This window comes from Cibotium barometz, chromosome 11 (genome assembly GCF_041138505.1).
Source record: "Cibotium barometz isolate CiBa-2024 chromosome 11, ASM4113850v1, whole genome shotgun sequence".
Classification (NCBI taxonomy): domain Eukaryota; kingdom Viridiplantae; phylum Streptophyta; class Polypodiopsida; order Cyatheales; family Cibotiaceae; genus Cibotium; species Cibotium barometz.
In genome coordinates, this window is record NC_141056.1 from 41421100 (window position 1) to 41448897 (window position 27798).

Here is a 27798-nt window from a genome sequence, read left to right on the forward strand (position 1 = left end):
ATTCTTTTTCATGAAGAAATAATGCTTTAAGACATAGTTGCCAATTTATTTTTGTCAACACCGACTCTCTCTCTCATAGTGTGTGTGTGTGATAAAAGAGGACCCTCGCACTACCTTTCTGCCACCCACAAGTGGGGCAAATTGGCTAGTGTGCGAGGGCCCTTATAAAAGCCATGATCCACCCGAGTTCAAGTCCCATCGTTGGTCGTATATGCCCTCGACGTTAAAACCTCTCTCTCTCTCTCTCTCTCTCTCTCTCTCTCTCTCTCTCTCTCTCTCTCTCTCTCTCTCTCACACACACACACACACACACACACTCTCTCTCTCTCTCTCTCATTTTGGAGATACTAGGCGCAAAATATCTTATGTGCTAGGTATTTTAAACTCAAAGTTATGCAACTCTTAAGATGTGGGATGGTATATAGTTATCTCATTGTGAAATCGGCAACCAACGAAAGCTTTCTAGACTGCCACACGCCATGATGGTGTAGACTAGCTAGCCAAAAATTTCATTGCCTCGCAAAATGAAATATTGGGTACAAAATATCTTATATGCTAGGTATTTTAAACTCAAAGTTATGCAACTATTAAGGCGTGGGGTGGTATATAGTTATCTCATTGTGAAATTGACGAGACGAAAGCTTAATATACTGCCACATGCCATTATGGTGTAGACTAGCCAGCCGAAAATTTCCTTGTCTCACAAAATGAAATATTGTGTCGACCTGTCTTTGATAAAGAATTGGTGAACTATTGGCGAGTTCAAATTTAGCTCACCCCACTCCACCAAGGGGTGGTAAAGGGTGTGTGACCTAAATCATCGCAATTTTATTTTTTTAAATGACTTTGATAAAGAAAGTGAAAGAACAACAAAATAATAGCCAACTATATCTTGTAATTTTACTAGGAGAAAAGGATTGCCCAACTGTATCTTATAGTTTTATTTGGAGAAAAGGATTACCACAACAAATGCCATCTCCTACATTTTTAAGCAATCATATCTTAATGAGGCATAGTAAGAGAAAGATCAAAATAATAAAGTTGCACGAGCAATCTTGTGAAATAGAACTAACACGAGTTTAGTAAATAACAATGAATAGTGAGAAGCACTATAAGAAACTAGAAAGTATGGATAAGATTTTAAAATGCCTACATATCATGCTATAAGCAATGAAATTCTAAACATAGAATATGCTGACTCAAATATGAACATGTAAGAAGTTGTGTTGCATGATGCATCACTTGGAGTAAGCATGATGTAATAGAAGTGTTTTGTAGTAACTTGTGCTAACATTATTATCATCTCTTTGCTAGGATGTGCAGATAGTTTATTATCATCTCTTTGCTAGGATGTGCAGATAGTTTAATTAAACTCCCTAATAAAGATCAAAACCGAGCTAATGAGGTGCTAAAAGACTAACAGGAGCTCATAGAAGAGCAAATGAGCCAAAACCATGAGATTATATAATCACGCATCTATTATTCTCCTCGCACTTTAACCATTCACTATCCTTCGTGAATACATTGAGGAGAAAGATAGCATCCAACTAGGACAACAATACAAGCTCACTCAAAACTTGTACTCGTGATGAAAACAAATGTCCCAGTGGGCTCTCACATCAACACACCTTGTCATATGGCATACTATAATGCACCAAGCTCTTGTTGCTTCTGAACAATCTACATCCTACAACAACACCCATCATCAGTTTTTGTAAAGTGAGAGAAGTCACCCCATAAGATAGTTATAGATGAATGTATGCATTCATACCAATCAAATTATGAGGAAAATAAAATAGTACAAGAGCTCAAAAAAATGTCAATGCCGTGTCATCGAAGGAGTTATGTGTTCACATGGTGAGGTTCTAAAGGAAAAAGGGGGAAACATTTAAGGGGGGGGGGGTGTGCGTGCGTGCGTGTGTGTGTGTGTGTGTGTGTGTGTGTGTGTGAGAGAGAGAGAGAGAGAGAGAGAGAGAGAGAGAAAGAGAGAGAGAAGTACATGAAAAAGAGGGGCACACACTTGCAAAGTTATATATTGTAATGTTTTTGTATAGTAGTATAGTTATCTATGACTTCCATAGACATTAATGCATTTGTATTGGGGGTAGGTTGCTTACATTTTTTGTTTCTGTGTATGTTGATTATTTCTTGGTAATGTTTCTTTTAAGAGTTTGTTTTAAATCCTATCAATTCATTTGAAGCTTTATGATTTATTGATTTATCATAACCCAAAGAATTCGTAAGTCCCTATGCTCGTTGTATGGTTCTCATTGACGTTGATTGTATTGGGAATTCTGTTCGTGTGAATTTTAATGTTGCAATGTTGCATACTTGAATTTATTTTGTTATTGCTATCATGGGAGTCTAATATGCTTGATGTGCATAATAGTTTGTTCTTATATTGAGTTTTTTCCCCCTATTAATTTGTTGGTGAATTCAACCCGAACTATTAGTTCTTCATTATTTAAAGTGTCTATTTTCAAATTTACATTTGCACCCCGTTGACTAGTTGGTTGCTTATATCTATCATTGTCACACATATTTTAATAATCATTTCTTCCTTTAAATTGATTATTTTTGCTAAATCCATTATCTTTTGGGATCTTTAGATACTTTGGATTTTGATGGAAAAAAGAGGCGAATGTATCATGTTCTTCCAATATAATGGATTTTTATATCATTTGATTGAATACTATTTTGTTATATGTTGCTTTTTGCATTAGTGTAGTGTAATAATAGTGTTGTTAATGAATTAATAGTGCTATTAACACATGTTAATGGATTAGTACTATTGTTAACACATGTTTTATATAGGTTGTTATCATTTCTATGAGTTTGATTCCCTACTCTTATTTTGTTTTAAATACTAATAAAATGTGAGTCACTTTGTCTCATGTTTTATATAGGTCATTAACATTACTATGTGTTTGATTCCCTACTCTTATTTTGTTTTAAATATCAATAAAATGTGAGTCTCTTTGTCTCATTAGTTCGATTAACTCAAGATGTTGTGTGGTCCTAGATGTTAATATGATGGAGCAAGTATATTATGATATTCATTGTGATTGATAAAAATCGGTTTTCTAGTCCCACTTTATATAAATCTCCACACAATATAACTCTATTGCTCCTCCAAAACTTTTTTGATGGTGTATGGATTACGTCCTTTTGTGTGTAAAAATCCGGTATATATTTTTCAATCAAAGATATTTCATCAAGCACTGAGAGTTTGATTTTATGATTTAGATTTGCTAAATTTTCTCTGTGAGTGAGGGATTTGCAAAGGGAGGATGGAGCCTACTCATGTATCACTTGTTGACTTTCTTGGTTGTTGGCAACTTCGGTTTGGGCTACATGCACCTCTTCCCCTGGGGTGTTTCCTATGTGAAGAAGTCATGTGGCTCAGTCACTTTTCTCGAGCCGTGAGGGTCTTCTTCTTGAGTGGGTTAGGGGAAATAGGACCATGGCTCCTTGAGTCATTTTCTATGATTTCTCTTTGATGGAAATGATCCTTGAGTCATTTTCTATCATGGCTCTTAGTGGCAATGATCCTTGAGTCATATGCTCTATCATTGCTCTCGGTGGGCAATTTTCCTTCATGGGGGCACCTTGGGTGAGATATTGGTGGGGTTTCCGGTTGTTTCTAGCTTTTGTCTCTTTTAGGGGGAAGATGGGGCTTAGGATTGTCAAAGAGATGTTGCCTCATAAGGTGGAATAAAGTTGGTTGAGTCATAGGAAGTGAGAGTTCTTTGCTTATGGCGGACATAGAACTTTTGTGTGTGCATGTGGGCACAACGTACCTTTTTTGATTGCATGAGCCTTGGAGTTCTCACTAGTAAAAGCCTCGATCCAATTTTATAATTTACATGTAAAGCAGCTTGGCTATGATGGTAAGCGAGACCCGATTATGTTGGTCCCTAGCCTTTTTATGGGGGGTGAGGAAAGTGAGTACCTTGGCCTTTTTATGGGTGAGGAAAGTGAGTACCTTGGCCGGGGAACAATTCTTGAACAATGATGTCTTCAAACTTTGATCCATTGGAGTTGAGCCCTTCTTTGGTTACAAGATGCTGAACTTCATCCATGGCCCCTTCCCACTATCGAATTCATTTGATAGTGGGAAAGATGTCGAACTTCGTCCATGGCTTTGAGGTGGTTTTGGGAGGTGTCAAGCTCTTCTGTGACTAGATCCTCATTGAGAGTGGTTCTTCTTGTGACCCATTCAACATCTCTACCTCCTTTGAGTTATCATTGTTATGGTAGGTTGTGAGGCCGACCTTAGTAAGACAAGGGGCTACTTCTGGTTGTTGAAGGACAGCAAGAAACTTCGTTGTTCATGATTGGATAATCTACCTTATAGTGATTGCCAAGAGTGCCCTTGACCTATATGATGGCTCCTTGGACGAGTATTTATGGTTCTAGGGACCAGGAATCTTCTTTAATCGTGACTCCAATTTTAGCAAACGGATCAAGAAGATCCATAAGCTGTTCTTGAAGGATTAGGATGAGGTGGTCGCGGGCATGCGGGTGTATTTTTTTGAGAGCTCTTTTTAGTTTTAAGGTGCGCAATTTCTCTGTCTACTCTTTTTCTCTCTACTGTTTCACTCTCTCTCTCTCTTCCTCTTTTCTCTCAATGTACTTTGATTTCATAGCAGACAACGTACAAAAATGAAACTTCCAATATATTCTAATGTATTCCAAGGCTTCTTCATATTATGGCCACCACCTACGAGATCTTGAGCACAAGACACCATGGGCTACTATCATTAGTACTTTTTTACAAAGACACCATAGAGAGATGAAACTTCTATTATATTCCAAAGCAAAATTACAAGACTATAGCATATTATGACAAACACCTATAAGAAGTTGAACATAAGCAACAATACATGAAAGCACGTGTGTACACAATCTTGTTTACTTTAATGGGCTACTATCATTACTACTTTTTTACGAAGACAGCCTAGAGAGATGAAACTTTCATTATATTCCTAAGCAAGATTACAAGACTACAACATATTATGACAAACACCTACGAGATGTTGGACACAAGCAACAATACATGAAAGCATGTGGACCTCAACAATTTGGACTTCTCCGACTACCCTGCGGGGGCGGCACCGGGGGGGCTGTGGGGGCGTCACGGTTCGGCACCGGCGGGGGGGGGGTGCAGGGGCGTCACGGCACGGCCCCGGGGGGCGGGGGGCATCACGGCACGGCACCGGCGGGGGGGCTGGGGGCGTCACGGCACGGCACCGGGGGGGGCTGCAGGGGGCGTCACGGCACGGCACCGGGGGGGTTGCGGGGCGTCACGGCACGGCACGGCCCCGGGGGGGCGGGGGGGCGTCACGGCACGGCACGGCCCCGGGGGGGGCGGGGGGCGTCACGGCGCGGCACGGCCCCGGGGGGCGGGGGGCATCACGGCAAGCACGGCCCGGGGGGGCCGGGGGGCGTCACGGCACGGCACCGGGGGGGCTGCGGGGGCGTCACGGCACGGCACCGGGAAGGTGGCAACTTCTCCTCAAAGAGAGGAGCCTCTTTTGCCTCTTCAATGATGCCAAAGGCTCTCCACATCCTAATGGTTGTTGTCACTTTCATGTTCTTGTATGCAAGGTCTATCACTTTCTCCGTTGTGAGCTTCTTGCAGAGCTCCTACAGTTCGAACATTGTTGTCCATGCCTCCAAAAGGGCATCTGATCTTGGTTCTTTTTCTTTGGGGTGCATGAAAGATGCAAGAGCTTTAATTAAGATGCTTGAAAACATTTTATTATTAGAGGGATTGGTGGGTGAACCCATGATAATAGAGATGAAGAGATTGAGGGGGTGTAGAGTACTTGAGAGGGAGAGAGTGGAAAGAGTCTGAGGGAGAGAGGGTGGCGATTATGTTTGAGAGGGGAGAGAGGAGTGGAGGATTTAAGAGGATGAGAGGGGTGCGAGAGGGTGAGAGGAGGGTTTGCGATGGTGAGAGGGGGATTTGCGATGGTGAGACAGGGGCAAGAATAGCCTTTGATAGGGTGAGAGAGAGGAGAGGTGGGTTTGCTTGGGGGGCCATTTGCTGGGGGGGTGTTTGAGAGGGAGAGAGAGCGTGGGGGAGAGAGCGAGCGGGCATTTAAATGGTGCGTGCCCCATGGTGGTAAGCGCCATGCGTATTAACTGAATGCGGGCAATACACGTGGCATTGACGTGGCGCTGCCATGTGTATTGTCTACACATGGGCAATACATGGGAAATACCCATGTGTAGACAATACACATGGGTATTGTCTACACATGGGCAATACATAGGCATGCCATGTGTATTTCCAATATGTTGGCAATACACATGGTAGCACCACGTCATTGCCACGTGTACTGCCCGCCTTAGGGCAATACATTTGGCCTTGCCACGTGTAATTACCGACATGGCAAATGCATAATCCTCGTAGCTACATGTGATGGTACACATCATCCTCGTGGCATTATCAATAATAATATCCTCCACGTAGCTATATATGGCCCTAAAAGGAAATATAATGGTGGAAAACCAGGCAAAACCTCCACCCAGACAAATGAACTCAATGAAAAAATTACCACTGAATGGTGTTTGGAAAATCAATGAGGTAGAGGTTTACCATAAGGATAGCATACATTGTTTGTTGTTTATCATTAGCTATATGGTAACCCACTTTTGGGCCTCATGACTAAATGAAAATGCATAGTAAAAATAAGAGCTCAAGATGTCAAAAAAATGTAACCTCAGTGGACGCAACCTCATTGTGCATTCACCTCCTCGGAGGATAAGCAAAGCCTATGGAAGTCATCTCTCTCTCTCTCTCTCTCTCTCTCTATCTCTCTCTCTCTCTCTATGGAGGGAGGGAATATTTTTGGAATCCACCCGGCCGGTCAATTCCAAAAAAAACACTTGCTAGAAAATGCTCACCAAATAAAATGTCCGGCCATGCTTCCTGGTCTTGATGTTCCTTATCGTGCAAGGATTAACTTCTTAGTCTAAGTAAGTGCACAAGTGGTTTATATGAGGTGTAATGCGGGGAGGAGGGCTGGACAATTTAGCATAAACAAGACTTAATAAAGGGACGGGGAGCTAAGAACAGATTGCAATGAAGTTCAAAAAGAGTGGTGTGGGCCGAAAGTTTGTGTAGATTGGAATGTGGGCGTTCTAGTGTGTGTATTTGGATTGTCCAAGTATATGCAATTGGACTTTTTGGGTGTGTACCTGACAATCCCACTTGTACTACCTACTTTACCCACTTAGTGGGGAGTCACTCTAACCACTTGGTGAGGAGCCAAATAAGTAGTAAAAGGAAGGGATAATAAAATTATCACTCAAACTTGTTTGTTGAAAGCCAGTGTTGCTTGAGGTGTGCTTACCAAAAGGAGGGGATTTGGCAAGAGGTTGGTGTGATTGCTTAGTTGTTGGTTTTTGTCTCGGTTCCAACGGCCTTCGTGTAGTGATTGTCTCCACTCTCTCCATTGACAGTGCTCCCATCTCTTTAGTGATGTGCACTAGATGGTTCTTGCTCTCTTGGCTTCCCTCTCAGTTCTTCCTTTCTTCTTGCTTTCTTTGTTGTTTTCTTTCTGCTCTTCTTCTCCTCATATGCTTGCTTTCACTTTAGTTCTCTTCTTTCCTCTTTTCCTTTACCATTTCTTTTATTTATTTTTTCATTGTTTCCCTTCTCCTCCTTTCTCTCCTTCTTTCTTCATCTTCTTACTTTTTTTAATTCTTCTTTACTCTCTTTTCTCCTTCTAGATCTCTTTTCTTTACCCTCTCCCCTTTTTTTGTTTCTTCTTTACTTCTCCTTCTCCTACTTTTCCCTCTTCACTCCTTCTCCCTTCTACTTCTTCTTCTTCCATTTATCCTCCCTTCCCTTCACTCCTTCTCTTACTTCTTTACTTTCTTCACCTTCTCCTCTCTTTTCCTTCACTCCTCTTTTTTCTTTCTTCTTCACCTCCTCCCCCTCCACTTCTCCTCCTTGTTTCTTTCCACTTCTCTCTCTCTTTTCTCTCTCTCTCTTACCTTACCATGTCTTCCTTTTTGTTGCCGTTAGCCCTCCTTATGCTACCATTGGCCTCCTAAAATGCATAGATTTTCTGCCCAACTTGGAAGCATCGCTCGCCCTTACATGCTCGTCGCCTCGCCACTCACTTAGATCCACACACTGGTGAGAAACCCACCTCTACCCCATGCCTATTCGAGGAGCCCCCAATGTGTCCCATGTACCGCCGACTGTGTGTGAGCCTTCATCACCGCCTGTTTGCAAATGCTCGCCATGTATGTCATGTGTTGTTAGCTCGACTGTCGTCTTGCATGGTGAGGCTAGTGATTTATGCATTGCACATTGTGCCCACTACTGATTATTGTTGTTGTCTGCCTAAATGCGCTAGCTAGCCTGGCATGTTCACCTTTGGTGCTGCGCATTAGAGACCCCTCGCGAGACTGCCCGCCGCTATAGTCGTGGGCCTACAATTTCGTTTGGTGGGCTACGGCCCTTAGGACTACATACACCTTGGGCTTATGTCTCAGCCACTTAGCGATGTAAATTATATATATATATACATATATATATATAATCTTCTGAAAAAAAGAAATTGAGAGGGGGGATAGGCAAATAAATAAATAAAAGTTTTAAAAATGGAGGGAGGGGGGCGGTGAGGGTTTCAAAATTAAAAAGAGCCAGGGGGTTGGTTTAAAATAAATTTAAAAAGGAGGGGGGGGGTTATTTTAATGAGTTGTGTGAGTGTGTATGGCTTGTGTGTGTGTGGATAGAGAGGGAGAAAGGGGGGAGGGTTTGGTTTTGTTATTTTTTTATTTTGGTTTTGTTTTTATACATTTAAGTTTTCTCCATCATTGTGTCTATATAATTGATAGGAGGGGTTACGTTACATATATACAAATGGGGTTTAAAGGCTTGTGGCTTACCTTGTGAGCTCAATATGCACAAACAAAAAATCGCTTACCCATTCATAACAAAAGCTTTGATGCCACTATCATTGGCCTTGCTGCTAGTGCGCTTGATTGAGCTTTGGTGTTATAGCATGCACACAAGGTTGTTGTGGGACCGTGGTGATCCCTATGAGCCTTGGAGTTGCTTAGTTGTGCCACAAAAGTATGTGCATGACTCTCTTAGGGTTTTCACACCATGGGTGGCTCTTCTTTAATGGGAATGGAGTTAGAGTTGCATATAGGCTTGGTGATGCCTTTAAGGGTGGGTTACCACCCAGTGTGCCGCCCAATGTTGATGCAAGCTAAGAAGGTGTGAAAGGTGGGGGTTAAGATAGGGTTCGATAAAAAGATATTGAGTTGAAGAAAGTAAAGAGGGCTAGGGTTTGGTTCATGAGGGTAAGGGCATCCATGGTGGACTAGCTCATTATTGAAAAGGTGTTGAGGTCAGTGGTCTGTGAGATAAGAGAAGCATGTCTAGCTTCTTTTGGTTGCACCCTTCTCACAAGGTATCATTCAAGGAAATGGTTTCTGACTTATGAATTTCGGCATATGTCCGTATGGTGAGGGCTTCTTTGTGCTGGAGGAGTTCTTGGTAGGTTGTGGCCCCTTTGGTCATGGCTTTGGTGTACTCATAGAAATTGGTGTGGGCCTTGGTTGCCTCTTTGGTTACTACGAGGGCGGAATCCTTTACAAATTGGCTGATAACACGAATGGCTCGGGCTTCTTTGGCTTTAGCTTTCTTGAGCTCATCTAGGAGTTGGTCTTTTTGGGCTTCATTGTCGTAATCTTGGTGGTATCTAGTGATTAATATTATAGAGAGATAGCATCCATATCCTCGTCTTGCTTATGAGTGTGGGCTAGCTCCTCCTAGGTGGCTTGGTGGTTGGTAAGCCTATGGACTTCTTGTTGAGCTCGACATCTATACTCTTATTAAACACGAACCTTTCCCTTTCCATGTGGCCAAAGGAGAGGAGGTGCAATGAAGGGAATATAGGGCTACACTCATTAGCATGGAGTACACACGTGCTGCTCATCATAGAGAGTAGCCACCTAAACATGGAAAGACTACCATGAATCAGCCATAGAAGCATAAGCTCCAAGAAAGGACATAATAGTCATCAAATGGTCAAAAGGTCATGAAAGTGTACAATAGTCCTAGGGCTATTGCCTTTTATAGTCCCAAGGCCCACATGCCCTAACACCACATGTGTAAATGCCTCTAAGCCCCATGTGCTTAGGCCCATCCCCCATGTGCATGTGCATGTGCATCCTAAAATCCCCTTTATTACAAACCATCCCCTCCTATAATGATTTCATCCCCAAAATCAAAGGGTGGTCATGCATAAAATAGACACATATAGAAGGCTATATACAAAGCCAAAAATCACATCCAAAACTAAATATCAATGTCATTCATCAAGGGCACATGAGCCCTCCTGGATGGAATGGGTAATAATGTAGTGCAATGTCGATGATGAAGCTAATAATGCATCCTCCTGATTGAATGTGAAACCAACCAAGGAGTCATACGACCCCCAAGGTTAAATGGAAAGGATAACAGATTCTCGTCTCAATGATGAAGCTAACCATGCAACCCCCTGGATCAATGGGAATTCCGAGCCATCTAAAATCCAGAGTAATGACTCCCTGTCCACTTGGGTCGAATGGAAGATGTAGGGAATCAAGGTCGATGACGAAGCTAGTTGTGTCTCCACCAAAATCAAATGGATAGCCATGGCATCACATACTACCAATGTAGTTGTCACATAGCGTGTAATGCACGTGAAGCTTGACCGAGCTTCGAGTACGCATGTCAGAGTGCGGGTGGCAAGTAAGTCAGAGGTTTAGGGATGAGTTGTTCGGGTCGGAGTATCATGGGCGACCGAGCTAGTGTGGGCAGGCATGCCACTATATATGGCTCGATAGGATGGGTGCATGCCCATTTTGCTCTATGGTTGGGAGGTGAACAAGAGCCCTAGCTTCTCCATCTCCACGTAGCCAAAGAGCTGTCATGTATCTGAGAGCATAACATTGGTATCAGAGCATGAGGTATTGTTCTCGCTGTGTGACTCTGCACCGGGCCCACTAAAGGATAGACCTTATCCTTTGCAAAAAATGGGGTGTGGAGGAGAGTCGATTCCTTGTGAGCAGCCATGGAAGCTCTCTCTCTCTCTCTCTCTCTCTCTCTCTCTCTCTCTCTCTCTCACACAACCAAACGCATCTCTTTCCACTCATGCCATCGACATCTCTCTTTTTTTCGGGCATGCAACTTCTCACACAAAGGAGGAAAGAAGAGAGCATGTAGCACACGTGTTGGGTGCTTGAAACGACCAATACACAACAGGCGGAGAAGCCCACAGCTACTCGGTAGCACAACCCAGCAACACAAACTAATAAAATTTTGGAGGTGGCCACCCAATCGAGCAACAGTAGCGCACGAAGCAAGTGTTGGTAGCCTACACACAAGACAAGGTGCAGCCATTCAAAGCACGAAGAGATGTACGGGTTGGTGATTGGTATGCATTGTTCATAGCTTCCAACAAAAGCGGCCACGACAATCATTAGTGACCACAAATAGTCCACTGGCTGGTTAGCAGAGCGAGCACTCAAAGGGCTGCGTTATCCCTCCATTATCAGGATAAAGAGTTGTCATTGCTCCATCATTCACCGACCTGACACACACTGCCCTCCGATAAGGTGCCATAACCTCCACTCCAGGAGAAGGTGCGCCACATATTGTGCGATAGTGTTTGGGGGTGATAGTAGCACATAGTCTGTCGAAGACCCAGAAGAGAGGGCACATGATGGCATAGCTTGTCCTCAGCGCGCGGTATCGCATTGGGTAGGTACACTCACAAGAAATTTGGTAATCTGTCACATGTTCATTCTTGCATCATTCTTTTTGCATAATTTATCATTTGCACTCATGGCACCGAGTGATAGCCCAACCTCGACCTCAAGGGATGGTTCGAGGATCTTGTCACCTTTCTCTGGCTTGACACAAGCCGAGCTTGCTTGTATGCGTCAAGAATATATGCACATAGACGGAGGCCATTCATCCTCTGCTGACAATCTAACTTGGCACGCATGAGACTAGTAGTTCTCATGGTGCGACCTAGATCTTACCATTATCCTTTGATGACTCCATAGATTAGTCCATTAGTGGGCTGAAGATGACCCACATTTGGGAGCAGATGACGTACATCTAAACACTACCCAAATGAACTTAGAAATGGAAAAGGACCTCTTTGACATTGAGAAGGCTGATGCCATAGATGCACAATCCTATGAGGTTCCCGCATAGGAGGTTACCGCCATTATCTTACATCAAGGAGTCATGGTAGATACACCAAAGGGTCATACATTCAAGATATAAAGCAATAGTGTCCAAAGCTACAACTTGGATGGGCGCCTGTAATGGTATGACGGAGTATTTATGGCGATACCCGCTTCAAGGGCATATGGTAGCAAGTTAGGATGAAGTCCTAAATGATGTACTTCATGGATATATTATGAGAGTAGTCATTGTAATAACATTAGGCCTCTTATGAGCCTAAAGTGCCTGGCCGGCCATAGTTTAAGTGAGTGTGAAACTTATGGCCATGTATATAAGTGAATTTCTCTCATAATACAACATACTCTCCCATTGTGCAATTGAGACTTGCTCTTACTAATCCTCTTGCTAATCTCTCTCCCTAATGCATGCTAGCGAGTGTGTGTGAGTGAGTGAAGTGAGGTGAGAGAAGGGACGAGGACCCGTAGTGCAACGCAGCGGTGTGACAACGCTCGCGCGGGGAGACGTGGTGGAATTGCTTCTCAAGGAATTGTAGAGCTTGGAGACCTCAAGGGTTACGAACTCGACCATTTGAAAGATCCTCACGACAATTGCGGTTCACTAGTAATCTTTTTTTGGATGTGTTTCAAGGAGGGTTAGGGTGAGCCATAACATTTTTGGCACCGCTGTTGGGGAGCCATCCCTTGGTTTTTTCCATCGTTTTGCCTCTAATCTACGCATAACCCATTGCCCATTGTCTTGATTAATGGTTTTCCATGAAAAAGATGTGGATTTGATGGTGATTTGTGTGAGATTTGGTGTATAATAGCTCTCTTTTTGTTTTTGAAGAAAAGAATGCTCTTTGCATAATTTTTAGATTAATTTGTTATTTTTGTTATTGTTTTTGTGGTTTTTCATGCTCTTAGGGCTTGCACATAGTTTGTATTAGGCTTAGTTTGCATCCATTGCATTAAACAATGCAAGAGAATGCATTTCTTAGTGAATGTTAGATCTTTTTAGTTTAAACATAGATCTAAGATCATTAATTCTAGTATAATTGTGTGTTTTTTGTTAAAATTGTTTGGATTAGAGTGTTAGTAAGCATTAGGAGTAGCTTAATCTTTCAAAAAATTTATTAAAACCATAAAAAAACCCTTGAATTTGACTAAATTCTCTTAATGGACTAGTTTTTGTCATTAAGGGTGATTAATCTTGTTCAAGAGACTAAAAATTTAGAAAATGTGTTAATTGGGGTTTAAATTGATCATATGAGTGGTTGAAATTAGAGCTTTTGAGTGTTTTGAGAGCATCTAGATGTATCAAAACACCTAATCACATCAATTTTTTGATCAATTGGAGAAATTTGACTCTCTTTGCTTAATTTTGCCTTAAAAAGAAGATTGTAATTAAGAGTCTAATTAATCTCCTAACTAAGATTAATTTAACACACTGGTTGATGCACAAAGATTAGTTTTTCCTTGCTCTATCCAATGGTGTGCTTAATTGTGTGAGTTAATTAGAGATTAGTGGTTAATTAGAGTCCTTGATTAGTGTAAAAGAGGAAAAGAATAGTGAAAGGATTAATCTTGGATTAATTTTTAATCACTATTTTACATAACTCATTAAGGCTAATGAGCATTCAATGAGTAGATGCTCATGAGTTGTTAATTTGTCCATTTTGGGGGTCATTTATGAAGGGTGTAAGGGGTGTCATTTAAAAGGTTGACTTTTTGATTCCACTTAACTTTTTTGGGAAAATGCTCATATTTCTTTCGTTTTAAATTCAAAAAATATTCTCCCCAAAAGAGAAATTCATATTTCCCACTACACTCCAAAAAAAAATGGCAGACTACACAGTTTGGAATACTTCCATGCCCATAGTCACTGACACCTTGTGACCAATGTGTGAACGATGTGGCATTGATCACATGTTCCAAGATTGCCCAAGACGAGTTGCTTCAATGCAACTTGTCTCACAAAATACAACTCTTAACATCTTAAGTGTACAAAATGGGCAATCGTCCATGGTACCCTTGAATGTGCTTACACGCTTACAAGCCGCCAAGGCATGAAAAACAGTCAAAATGAAAGCAAAAGACAATACCTCAACATGGGTAGAAGAACATGCTTTAAAACAGAACCCAAAAGATAAAACAAAACCTTCTAAACCCAAGAAAGACAAGGGACAAAAAACTATCGAAACCAAGGTCGAAGTAAAAGACAGGGAAAAGGAGCTTGTAAAAGGACATAAACCCAAAAGGGGACATAAACACGAAAGAGCCAAAAGCTATACATGATACAGAAGCATCCACATCAAAAGACACAACACGAACCACAACACCCATATGTGTGACACAGAATATAAATACTCAAAAGAAAATTCGATCTCGTCGCATGGGTAAACATAATGAAAAACTGACAAACCAAAGAAAGTCAAAGAATGAAACAAGTTGTAGTACATCACTAAGTGAGGATGAAACAAGTTCTTACTCTTCACTCAGTGCACCACATAGACCAATCAAGAAACTAGAACCCACCCAACCACCCCAAATGGATAATAATGATCACATGACATGCGGAATGTAAAAAGCAAGCTCAGGAGAGCATGCTTAGCTTGGTTGAATGCCTTACAGGGTCACTGGTTATGATTGAGTCTCATAATGCCAATCCTAAAACAGCAATACAAAGCCTAGATGAGTACCGCTTTCCCTTTCAAGAGGAAGAGATACTCTCTACAGAAGAGTCATTTGAGACAAATTGTACGAATTATAGGCTTGAGAAAGCACGTGAGGAATTCGATAATTCCCTTACAAGATTAAAACAGTCTCTCAAAACCTCATTTGGAGGAATGCTCTTCTCTCATGAGCTAGCATCACATCAACACTTGCTACTTTAATGGCTCAACCTGAGTTATACAAGGACATAACAAGCTACATAAAAGAGGAATGTCAGTATTCGCAAGTTTCCAAATAGCCCTCATTAAGAATTGTTAGAGGGCCAAGTGTGCCATTGTACGCATTGGGTACTCTTGAAAAAGATGAGACCCAAACAGAGGATGAAAGTGAATGGGAATATGAAACAAACACATGATTTGAAGCTGAAACAATAACCGAAACACCCATGATTCTTTTGGAAGATTCTATCATGGTATGGTTGGATTTCCCTACAGGCAATGATGTTCAGTGTGCAAACGCACATTGATTAGCCCTCGAGCAAGTCATAACATCATGACAATAGACACGGGTGTCATTAGGATAACCTAAACTCACCCCGACAAGCAATAGTCTTGCAAAAGGAACCAATGAACAAAACATTGAAGTTCCAGGTTACTTTAGATACATTACTCAAACAATCGATGGCGATATGGAATTTACATTTCATGTCACCTTAGATTCCCTTAAGTATGATGTCATCCTTGGTGGACCTTGGATAAGTGAATCTTATATTCACTAGATGAATCCATGCAAATAGTCACCTTGAACACTCCTGCATGCAATGTACAATTGCTATTACGGGAGGAAGAAACCTTGCAGGAGATGGAACTTCCAACATATCTTACTGAAAAGATCCCTAGGATTTTGGTTGGATTGAAAATTACAAATAAAATCACCAAGCTTAAGCACAGCTTTATCCAACATGAGAACACAACCTCATGACCCTCGTGCTATGGGATTTGTTAGGTCAACCAACACTCAAATGGCACACTCTGAAAGGATTACCTTTACACAAGACTTGAACATGCCATGTTTGGCGTACTTTGAACATACAATGTATATTGAAACTAATCCCCTCGCAAGTTTTTTGTGGTTGAGTATGTGTTGGAAGCAGATTTGATCTTGGGGCATAAATGGATTGTTGCTGTGCCCAAGCACCACTGTGCTTTGCTAAGTGATAGAGTCATCATGATGGTCAACGACAAAAAGTTAACAATATCATACTGTGAGGAAGAGGATCCAACTTTAATGGATTTCTATTGTGCTGAACGCAAAAGGATACAAGCCTCTTCCACAAAAGCCCCTCTACACAAGAACCTACCATATCTGAGTCAACGACCAACTCCGATAAAGCATCAACTCCTTCAACCCCTTTCTCACCTACGAAGTTCGATGCCAAAACCTCACAATCAGCAGCTATTCCTGAAGAATTTCCCAGAGCCCACCAACCATCTATCTCTAACAGGGAACTCAAAGGAAAGACCCTGGAGCCTATGCATTTTCATCGACAAACCTCAACAAAGGAGACAACCACATGCTCAAAGGCCTCATCATCGATAGCCACTCCACAAGAGACTCTAACCTCATCATCAACAATGCCAATGAGTCTCAAACCTCAGCCTCACCGCCAACCAAAGTCAATGAGGGCCCCAAACCTTCCACATCAACCCTAAAGAAAACTCCACCAAGACTCCCACAATCACGATATCTTAATAGTAACAAAATGTGGGTGGAGAAGTAGCTACTTGTAGCTCAAGGCTACTATGAAGGTGTCAATCAAATTTGGGTGCCTCGACAGTCCAAACCTCTTCCTCAACGCAGCACTCAAAAGCCAAGGAAGAAGAAGAGTACTCCACAACACCGTCCCCAAAAGCCTATGCGAGTTCCTCAAAGAACTCCACCAATACAACAAGTGTGGGTACCAAAAACACAAGCGCACAAGGGTGATACCAAAGAAATACCAAAGCTTGGGTTCCCAAGTGCATCACAATGTCCCCTAAGCTTGCACAAAGAAGAAATCCTCAACACCAAGCACACCGGCCACCAAATTACAGTGTTCGTCAAAGATGGGTGCCTGTGCATATACATCAACAACAAGGATACTATGATGGTAATTCCATCATATGGTTGCCAAGATCAAACATTGTGAAGACCACCTCACCACCAACTTTAACCACAACTTCACCCAAAGTTCGACAAGAATGGAGGCCCAAGAAACAGCAAGCAAATCACTCAACCACTCTCGTGCATTCAGCACCAACACAAAGAGCTTGTCTGTTCAAGCAAACAATCTTCCCTATTACCTCGACATCATTTCAAACAATCAGCAATCTTCCCTATTACCTCGACACCAACACAAAGAGCTTGTCTGTTCAAACAATCAGTAATCTTCCCTATTACCTCGACATCATTTCAACAACACATTCAAGATCAAATACAGAGACTTAGGAGCACATCAAGAACGAAATAACAATGCTCTTGTCACCCCTCTGAAAGTGAGAAATGAGCGCACAAGAAGCTGTTTGCAAATCATGACATAGATGACCTATATATATATTTTTTAAAAAAGGGAGTCAAAATCTACAAATTCACAGAATTCCATCTCACGGAAGTACAATTCACGGAGTTCCATCTCACGGCTTAAGAACCTGCACTTTCACAATTTAAGCCTCACACGGATTAAGACATCTCACGCATTAACCTTTTCAAATAATCTTCAATAGCCGTTATATATCTGTTAGCTTATTGCTTTTACTATTCTTTTGGCTAAATTAATATAGCTGCTGCTCCATGAGTAAATACCCATACTCATGCACTGGAGAACATTTGCACCAAAGCCTCACCATCAACAACTTCCAGGAACATCTTTGGATGGGGGGGCCATGGTGGGCGAAAGCCTGGTCAATGGTACAACCCATCACCTAGAATTTTCCTTCAAATTACAACCTCTCCAAACGATGCCACCATCTTCACAAATCAATGATCTTCAATCCTTAGTGAAGATATCTACATTAGCATCGCACGTTGACGTAATTCTTTCAATCCTCACCAACAAGTGTCTACTTCAACACAGAGCAGTTCAATAAGAGTCTATATGACTCAATTCTCGTACTTCATGAAAATCTGCTTCAAAGAGCTTTTAATTATGCATAAAAACATAAAAAGCACATGGGCAAAAGAAGTCAGGATCAGGTCCTAATCAACAACATTTGACAAGAATCCTGCCACACAAGGGGACATCATCATAAGCCAATTACTTCAAATGATGAATGTCGCTTCAATGAATCAAATGAGGAACTCAGAATCACTATCTCGTTCTGATGATTAAGTCTACGTTCCTCTGGATCCTTCTCTCTCTTCTCTCCCATTATTAACATCTCTTAGTGTCCCCACTAACAAAAATCACATGTAACTTTGCCAATGATTGCCAAAAACAAAGTGGGCCAAAAAAAGGGATCACACAAATATAAAAATGCAATGATTCGCAACAAACCCCCCCACCCCGTTAGGAATTCCCAATACACAACTAACCTCTTCATTCATTTACTAGCTTTTCTTATTTCCTCCAGAGGAACAAAGACCATTGAACGTCATTCAACATCAATGCCATTGACAAACTCGATTGCCATCAGAAAGGGGAGAATGTTAGTCCAATTCTAGGATTAACAAGAGCTACCGCCATTATCTTACATCAAGGAGTCATGGTAGATACACCAAAGGGTCATACATTCAAGATATAAAGCAATAGTGTCCAAAGCTACAACTTGGACGGGTACCCATAATGGTATGACAGAGTATTTATGGTGATTCCCGCTTCAAGAGCGTGTGGTAGCAAGTTAGGATGAAGTCCTAAACGATGTACTTCATGGATATATTATGAGAGTAGTCATTGTAATAGCATTAGGCCTCTTATGAGCCTAAAGTGCTCGGCCGACCATAGTTTAAGTGAGTGTGAACACTTATGGTCATGTATATAAGTGAATTTCTCTCATAATACAACATACTCTCCCATTGTGCAATTGAGTCTTGCTCTTGCTAATCCTCTTGCTAATCTCTCTCCCTAATGCATGCTAGTGAGTGTGTGTGAGTGTGTGTGAGTGAAATGAGGTGAGAGGAGGGACAAGGACCCGTAGTGCAACGCAGTGGTGTGACAACGCTCACGGGGAGACGCGGTGGAATTGCTTCTCAAGGAGTTGTAGAGCTTGGAGACCTCAAGGGTTACAAGCTCGGCCATTGGAAAGATCCTCACACGACAGTTGTGGTTCATTAGGTAATCTCTTTTTGGATGTGTTTCAAGGAGACTAGCCTGACATTGTCGAGCAAGGCATACAAATGGTGGATAAGCCAAGCCGATAGTGCTAGGTAGCCTCACACATGGGTCGAGTTTGAGAGCGCATTCCGCAAAGGACAGAGGTCATGGCACAAGTGGGATAGATGCTCCATGAGGGGCATAACACTCGTGCATTCCGCAAAAGACAGAGGTCATGGTGTGAGTGGGATAGATGCTCCATGAGGGGCATAACACTCATGCATTATATTTCAAACTATCGTGAGATAGTTTTGAAATTGAAGGAAATTGATGCATTCCAAATTTTGCATAGATTTATGCATGGTTTAGAACCCGAGTACGAAATCTATGTGCAACCGAAAGGCCTCAATGAAGCGATCAAGTACGCTCACATATACGATGATATATCTCATAGATCATAGTCAGTTTTTAGACAACAGTCTGGAGAGGGTGAGACATCAAAATTTAAAAGTTTTTTTTTCAGAGTGACAAGGTACAAGGGGGATAAGGGGGTCATGGAGGGCAAGAGAGCAAAGGGGGACAAGGGAGCCACTCAACCAAGAGACATAAAAAATCTCGCATAGAAAGGAACCCCACACATATGCAAAAGAAAGAGCAATATGAGAAAGCAAATAAGGATAATCTATGCTTTCACTGCTTCAAACTTGGACATAGTAAGGCAGCTTGTCCTAAGCTGGGTGCTAGATAGAATTCCAGTGAGGCTAAGAAGGATGCTAAGCCTTTTAGGCAATTACACACAGTGCAGGAGTTGCCTATCCAAACCACATAGTTTAGGGAGGTGAAAGTCTATCACATTGATAGCACCCACGTATGTAGTGTTACGCAGGCAATGTGGTAGCCGTCATTTGGGCCACATGATTTGATCCGAATGCACTATTAAATAAATGACGGTAGAGTCATCATAATGATCGATGACAGTGCAAGACACAATTTTCTAAACTATGCGTTGGTTAAGAAATTGAAATCACGTGAAACTGTAGTAGCGATTATAAGTACTTGGTCTCATTGGCAAATGGCTTTGATCAGACTGTTTGGGACACAGTTAGGAGTGCCTATCTCATTCTAAGGTTATGAGACCAAACCTGACTTTCAAGTGATGCACTTGACTGGAGCTGATGTGATACTAGGGAGGGAATAGTTATTCCACTTTGGGCCCTAGCCTGTGTCGTAGTTACGAGCACAACAACTTTAAGTTTATGCATGAGGGTATTGCATGGTGAGCATGATGTGCCAGCATCGCCGTTGATTTCTTCCATGGAGTTGTACCATGCCATTGAGCTCGACCAAGTTGATCAGGTATATTCTTGTACTCTTTGTTTTGATGATGTTATTGTTTTTGTAGTTGAAACATAACACATTAATGACTTTGGTGTGGAGACCAACTATTTGTAAACCATGTTTTACATAAATAGTCCAAAGTCGGAAATGAAAATTTGAAAAATCAAAAGTATGTAATTACTTAAAACTTGTTAATACAATAATATAGGGATATTTTTCTCAAAGATGGTGTTCCACCATTGAGGGATGTTGATCATACCATTGAGGTATTTCCTGGTTCAAAACCAATAAGGAAGCTTGCTTATAAGCTTAGCCACTCCAAAGCATAGGAGGTGGAGTGGCACCGACTATTTGAGGAAGGGTTTTATTAAACCTAGTTCTTCACCTTGGGAATCACCCAATCTTATGGTAAAGAAGAAAGATGGATTTATGCAGATGTGCATAGACTACAATGCTCTTAATCAGATAACGATTAAGAAAAAATATCCAAGCCTAGAATTGATGAGTTATTTGATCAACTCAATGGAGCTTGATATTTTACTAAGATAGATCTTAGGTCGGGTTACCATCAAGATAGTATACGAGAGAAAGATGTTCCGAAGACTATGTTTAGGACTCGCTTTGGGCATTATGAGTTCTTGGTTATGTTGTTTGGCCTAATGAATGCACCAAATTGATGGGGACAATGTTTTATGTCCATACTTGGGAAAATTTGTAATAGTTTTCCTAGATGACATACTTGTTTATATTAATTCATAGAAAGAACACTTACAACATTTGTGTCTAGTGTTTGAATTACTTAGAAAAAAATTACTATTTGGGAAGGAAAGAAAATGTGATTGTTTTACTAAGGAGATTCACAATCTGGGCCATATTGTGTTCGTTGAGGGAATTTGGATGGACCTACAGAAGGTTGAATTCATTCTCAAATGGCCAAAGCCTAAAAACCTAAAATAATTACGCATTTTTATTGGTTTTTCATAATTTTACCGATAGTATGTAAAAGCCTACGCGAAGATCGCATTCCCATTGATGACTGACCAATTAAAAACAAAAGGTAAATCAATTCCTTGGGAAGAACACCAGTGAAAGAGCTTTAAAAAGCACAAGGTTATGATTATAGTCGCACCTCTGTTAAAATAGTCAACCCCGATGAGTCATTTATCGTAGAAATAGATGCTAGTGGGGAAGCCATTGGGGAGGTTTTAATGCAAGGGGGATGCCCAGTTGTATTTGAAAGCAAAAATCTTGATCATGCCTAGCGTAACTACTTGGCCTATGAGAGCGAGAGTTACTTGCAGTAGTTCATGCTCTTAAAAAGGGGTGACATTATTTATATGGTACTACTTTTGAGTTTCGTATGGACCATGAAAGTCTAAAATGGCTTTCTGGTCAAAATGAGTTGAAAGATAGAAAAGCAAGGTGGGCAGAGATCCTACAAGAGTTTGACCTTTAACTTTGTTACCAAAGAGGTAAATTTAATGTAGTAGCAGATGCGTTGAGTCGCATGCCAATGGTGAATGAGTTAAGCTTTGCCATATTCAAGAACAAGTTCTTGGATTCACTACGTGGTTTGTGTGAGCATGATCCGTCTTATTTAGAGGTTTGGCTTGATGTACGTGCACAAACTTGCCAACAGCCATTGCCTTCCTTGTCAGAAAGGAGTGCTAATCTAGAGCGATTAGCCAAGGTTTCTATAAGAAGAAGAGGGAGTTGTAGTCCAGAGAGATTAGATGGGTCTCTTGGGTTATGTACCAAGACGGAGAGCTCGAGGATGGACCCTTCATTTTACCATTCGACATTGTTTCAAATGGGGTGGATAAAGTTCATTGGGGGGAAAGGTTTAGGAACTTCTCTATCAATGATGGGTACTTGCTTTATAAAGGTAGAGTCTGTGTACCATTTATTGGTGACTTTTGGTGCCAAATTCTTATTGAAAGTCATGATAGTCCAAGTGCTATTCACCCTGCGGTACAAAAGACCTATGCACTAGTTAAAAGACCAATTCTGTTAGCCTAGTTTGTTCAAGTATATCCAAGACTTCATGCTAAAATGCAAGAAATGCCAGGTCAATAAGCATGAGCACCTCAAGATTGGAGGTTTGATACATCCATTGGATATTCCCAAAGGGAAACGAGAGAGTATTTCCATGGATTTTATCACTAGTTTACCTAAAATGACTCGAGGGAATGATTTGGTTTGGGTAGTGGTTGACATATTGACCAAGATGGTCAAATTTATACTTACGAAAAAGTAGGTGAAAACTTCTAAGTTAGCTAGGCTGTTTATTGAACATCTCTACAAGATATATGGCCTGCCCATGCCGATATAGTTTCGGATAGGGATAGAAATTTTGATAGTCACTTTTGGAGGGAAGGGATAGGGATAGAAAGTTTGATAGTCACTTTTGGAGGGAAGTCTTCAAAAAATTGGATACTACCTCTGCGTATGTGAGAACAATTGATCATCCACAGTCTGATGGTCTAGGAGAGTCAACTAAGTGTTAAAGGATATGCTTCGAGCGTATGTCAATAAAAAGCAATCTAATTGGGAGGAGGACTTGCCACATTTGGAGTTTGCTTATAATAGTTCGAAACATTCATGTTAATGTATGGTTTCTAGTCGAGATCTCCTGTGGCCATAGGGCTACAAAAGGAGAAGATTCAATTTGTCAAGGATTTCCTTGAAGACATGCAAGATATGTTAAAACAAGCAAGAGATAGCATTTGTAGTGCACAAGGTCATGCAAAAATGTATGTTGACAAGAGTCGTAGAGAAGTGACCTTTGAAGAGGGTGACTGTTTTCTTGAAAGCCCTTCTGAAGTCGGAGACTCTCAAGATGGGAAAGCGTCAAAAGCTTTTCCTAGATATTGCGGTTTGTTTAAAATCCTTAAGAAGATTTAGTAGCATAGCATATAAAATTGAGTTGTTGAAGAGCTCTCGAGTATATTGAAAAACCATTGACCATAAGGAGAACTTAGTTACTCCTAATGTTCTAGTAGAGCTTCTTGAACCACTAATTATTATGCACAAATGTGAAAAGATTCTAGAATTCAAGGATTGCAACACGAGTCATAATGTGTATTGAGAGGCACTTGTTAAATGGAAAGACATGGAACAAGAAGCATCTACATGGGAATGTTTAAGTATGCTAACCAAAACTATCCAGAGTTGGTTTTGTGAACTAAAACTCTTCTTAAGGGGGGAGGTAATGTCACGTAGCATGTGCTCATGGAGAATCTCTATTAACAAACAGAGACAAGGAAGATTGCCATTCGAATTTCATTTATTCATTTCTTGCTATGTTCCTCATGCTTCTTACAATGTGCATGCATAATCCATGCATGAGAGGGAAGAGGTGGGAATCGAGAGGCACAACCACCCAACACACCTCCTCACACCTTTATATATGAATGTGCCCCTAAAGTGCTAAGGGTGAGTGCACACGCGTCGACACCTCGCACATCCGATGGGAGCCAGCATTGCTAGCAATCGAACCCACTTCAAGGTTACCATATGTGACTACCTTATTATAGTGCATAAAGTAATCTTCTAACCTACACATTACAGTGCATCATCATAGTGTACGTGTGTGCAAACAACATTCACCAATTTTTTGGCAACATGCCAAGGCAGGGAACCCATCAAATATAATGTCAACCATACATGATCATATAAAATGAAAACATAAAACTATGTACCAATGATCATGTCCCCACTCCACTAGCATGGAGTGGATACATCATAGGCATAGCACCACCTATCCATATGAAAAGATATGTCGATGATGCTGTAGCATCTGCATCATAGGAAAAAAATACCCTATCACCATAAAGATATGTCGATGAATAGCAGCAGCCGAATCATAAGAACAAGTTGATGACAATCCTCCAATAGCTGGGACATGTGCCGAGAAAGGCATACCACCAAAAGAATAAGTCGATGAGATGAAGCACATGGTGAAAGATCATCACCATAAAACCATGCCAAATAGGATCTCAGCACTGCATTAGCAACTCATGGATGGTTGAATCATCCACCAAGGAAATCATCATGGAATTACCATGATCGACCATAATAGAATCTACATTTGGAACACCCTCATCGTGTACATCATGCACACGATCACCTAGCACTAGAACCATATCAACCAATGAAGCACATAGTGGATAACTATGCTCACCAATCAATAAAAGTATCATCACCATGATGAAGAGGATGATACAAGTAAGCTCATCATTCATGCACAATGCATGATCCATAAGAATAAGAGAAATATGCTCCATCTTGCATGTGTGTGGCTAAGCACCAAAAGAGCCTCAAGGACCTTATCCTTCATGTCAACATCAAAGAATACGAACAAGTAGAACCATAGGTAAATGATATCCCCATGATAATAGCAAAGGAAAATCTATGCTCTCATGCTGCAACATATAATCCATAAGCATATGCCTGAATAACCATCACATGAAAGAGCATAGAAAAATCTCCATGAATAACTACATGCCTTGTTACCCTTTATAGGCAACAAGTTAAATATATATCCTGTGAATATATGTAGACCCACTTCTGCATGGATAGGCACATCAGCCTCATCATGCCTAACAAAATAATGGAATAAACCCTCCATCACATCGAGAAATCCATCAACATGGATCCCATCATGCATAAAAATATCATAAATAGCATTATGGATCACCATAGCATCATCAAGAATAATATCACGAGAAGTAACATCATCATCATCATGATCAAGAGAAAGCAAAAACTGCATAATCACTACATCATCAACATGATCAACATCACGATAATGATAAAGAGAAGGCAAAAATTGCATAATCACTACATCATCAACATGATCGGTAGCATGAAGATCAATATTATGTGAACATGGCGAATCATCAAATAAGATCATATCAAAGTGATAACCACCATCATGCATAATAAGCTCAATAGATGGAACCTCCAAATATGGATCATGCGTAGTAAACTCAATGTGAGTCTCCACACCTGCACATGAAGAACTGGATCACCATAAATAGAGCCAAAGATACTCATCATATCTGCATCAATATCAATACTAGTCAAAGCTAGCTCCTTTGGATCATCATCAAGAATCAATGAGAGAGTATCATCGACTACATCACCAGTGGAAATTGGATCAAAGATCTACATATATGTATTGTCATCACAGAACACTCTCTACTATCTAGAACATATGGCTGATCTCGAACCATCGAACTATCCTCCTCTGGAAAACTAAAAATCACACCATCATCATGGACATCATACTCCATATCATCATGGCATCCATCCTCTACCACATCATCAATGCTCTCAAAATCATGAGGCAATATGACATCATCACAGACATGTGAGTCGAAACTATGCACATACATGTCTATCATCCTGACTATACGGCAAACCCTGGGATCCATCCGATGTGAAGCTAGGTACATGCAAGAACTCCTCCTGGTGCTTCCAGCCTTCCTGGTTCTCCCATGCACTCTCAACTCTCACCACATCCATCCCAATATCTTGGCTACCAAAGTCAACATCACTCTCATCATCACTATCTTGACTCTGAGTCACCCTCATAAGCTTCCTCTAATTCCTCTACTGTTGATTGTAATGTTTCTATCCTCCTTAAACTTGAACAAGACTTACGTCTACCCCTCCCATGATAATCATATGCATCATCTAGGGTATCTAAAAAATCACAAAGTTTGCTTCTAGCTTTCTCCAATCTCCTAGAGAATGATGCTTTCTTCTCAATGCTTTAATGATTCCATACAACTTTCCAACCAAATCAACCATGCAATAATATTTGCATTTATCCCCTTTTTGACAAGGTGTACATAAGGAGCAAGTAGATGTCTTATGATCCCTCTTTAAGAAAATTCCACGCTTCTTTTTCTTTTTCTTCTCCCCCAGCACATTATCCAGGACACAATGATGAGAAATTAAGGCCCTTGCAAAAAGCGCACCACGCTAATGCAAGACCAAGCATGCACACATCGAGGAGAGCTTGGTGCTATACCAAGATCCAAGCAATGCACGACACTCGGTTGCCTAGACTTCTCAACATTGCAACCAAATAATTAAATTTGTATTATCAATTATCTCTCCTCCCCATTGTGAAAAAGATTAATGGATTTTATGCTTAAATTTGATCATTGTTATTCATGATGTACCATTAATGAAATGAATTAGAAGAACCTCTTTGCTCCAAACTCGGATCTCCGATCTCAAGAAGCACCACGAAATCGTGATGTGCAGAGCACCCCATTTTGCAAGTCGATGTCAAGGGCCCACCATCCGAATTATCCGTTTCCCTCCTCACTCGCACACTTGGATATGAACTTTGTCATTCAACTTCATTGACTTCACCGTGCTTTGGTCATGGTATAAAATTTTCCAAGTATCCTTTGATTGCATGCCCTTGCCGCAAGGTAGCTCTTAACCGTAGTTAATAATGATGAAGCAAGATACGAACAAAAACCTTATACCATTAATAAGGATTAATAAAAGTTATTGCGCCGTTGCTTCTCCTTCAGGCTAAAACTTCACCAAACATCAAGAGCCAGAGTCCGGACAAATCCTGCCAACCGTGCCAGATCCGCCTTAGTAGGCTCCAGTCCGTAGCTCAGCCATTAGGGTACATCCAGCCCTGGTGCCATGCACGCAGGGAGCTGAGGCTCCAGCCACAGGCTTGTCACCTGCAGTCCAGATCCACTCGAATGGAACCGCTTAGCTTCTCGGATAATCAGGTATGGCCGAGACCCTTTGCTTGCAGCACGTCAAAGCCCCTGCCTTCTTCTAGAGCTCGGCCCGCCGTCCACCAGAAAATCAAGGTTAAAAAACCGGGCATGCCAAAGTGTTTGTTGGTGGAGAATCTCCATTCAAATTTCATCTATTCATTGCTCGTTATGTTCCTCATGCTCCGTACAATGTTCATAATCCATGCATGAGAGGGAAGAGGTGGGAATCAAGATGGCACATCCACCCAACACACCTCCATACATATGAATGTTCCCCTAAAGTGCTAAGGGTGAGTTCACACGTGTCAACAGCATGTAACGCACACATAAGGCTTGATCAAGCTTCGAGCACGCATGCCAGAGTACGGATGGCGAGTAAGTCTAAGTCTGGGGTTTAGGGGTGAGTCGTTCGGGTTGGAGTACCGTGGGTGGTCGGGCTGGGCAGGCAGTCCACTACATATAGCCTGATGGGATGGGTGCATGCCCATTCGGCTCTACGATTGGGAGATGAACAAGAGCTTTTCC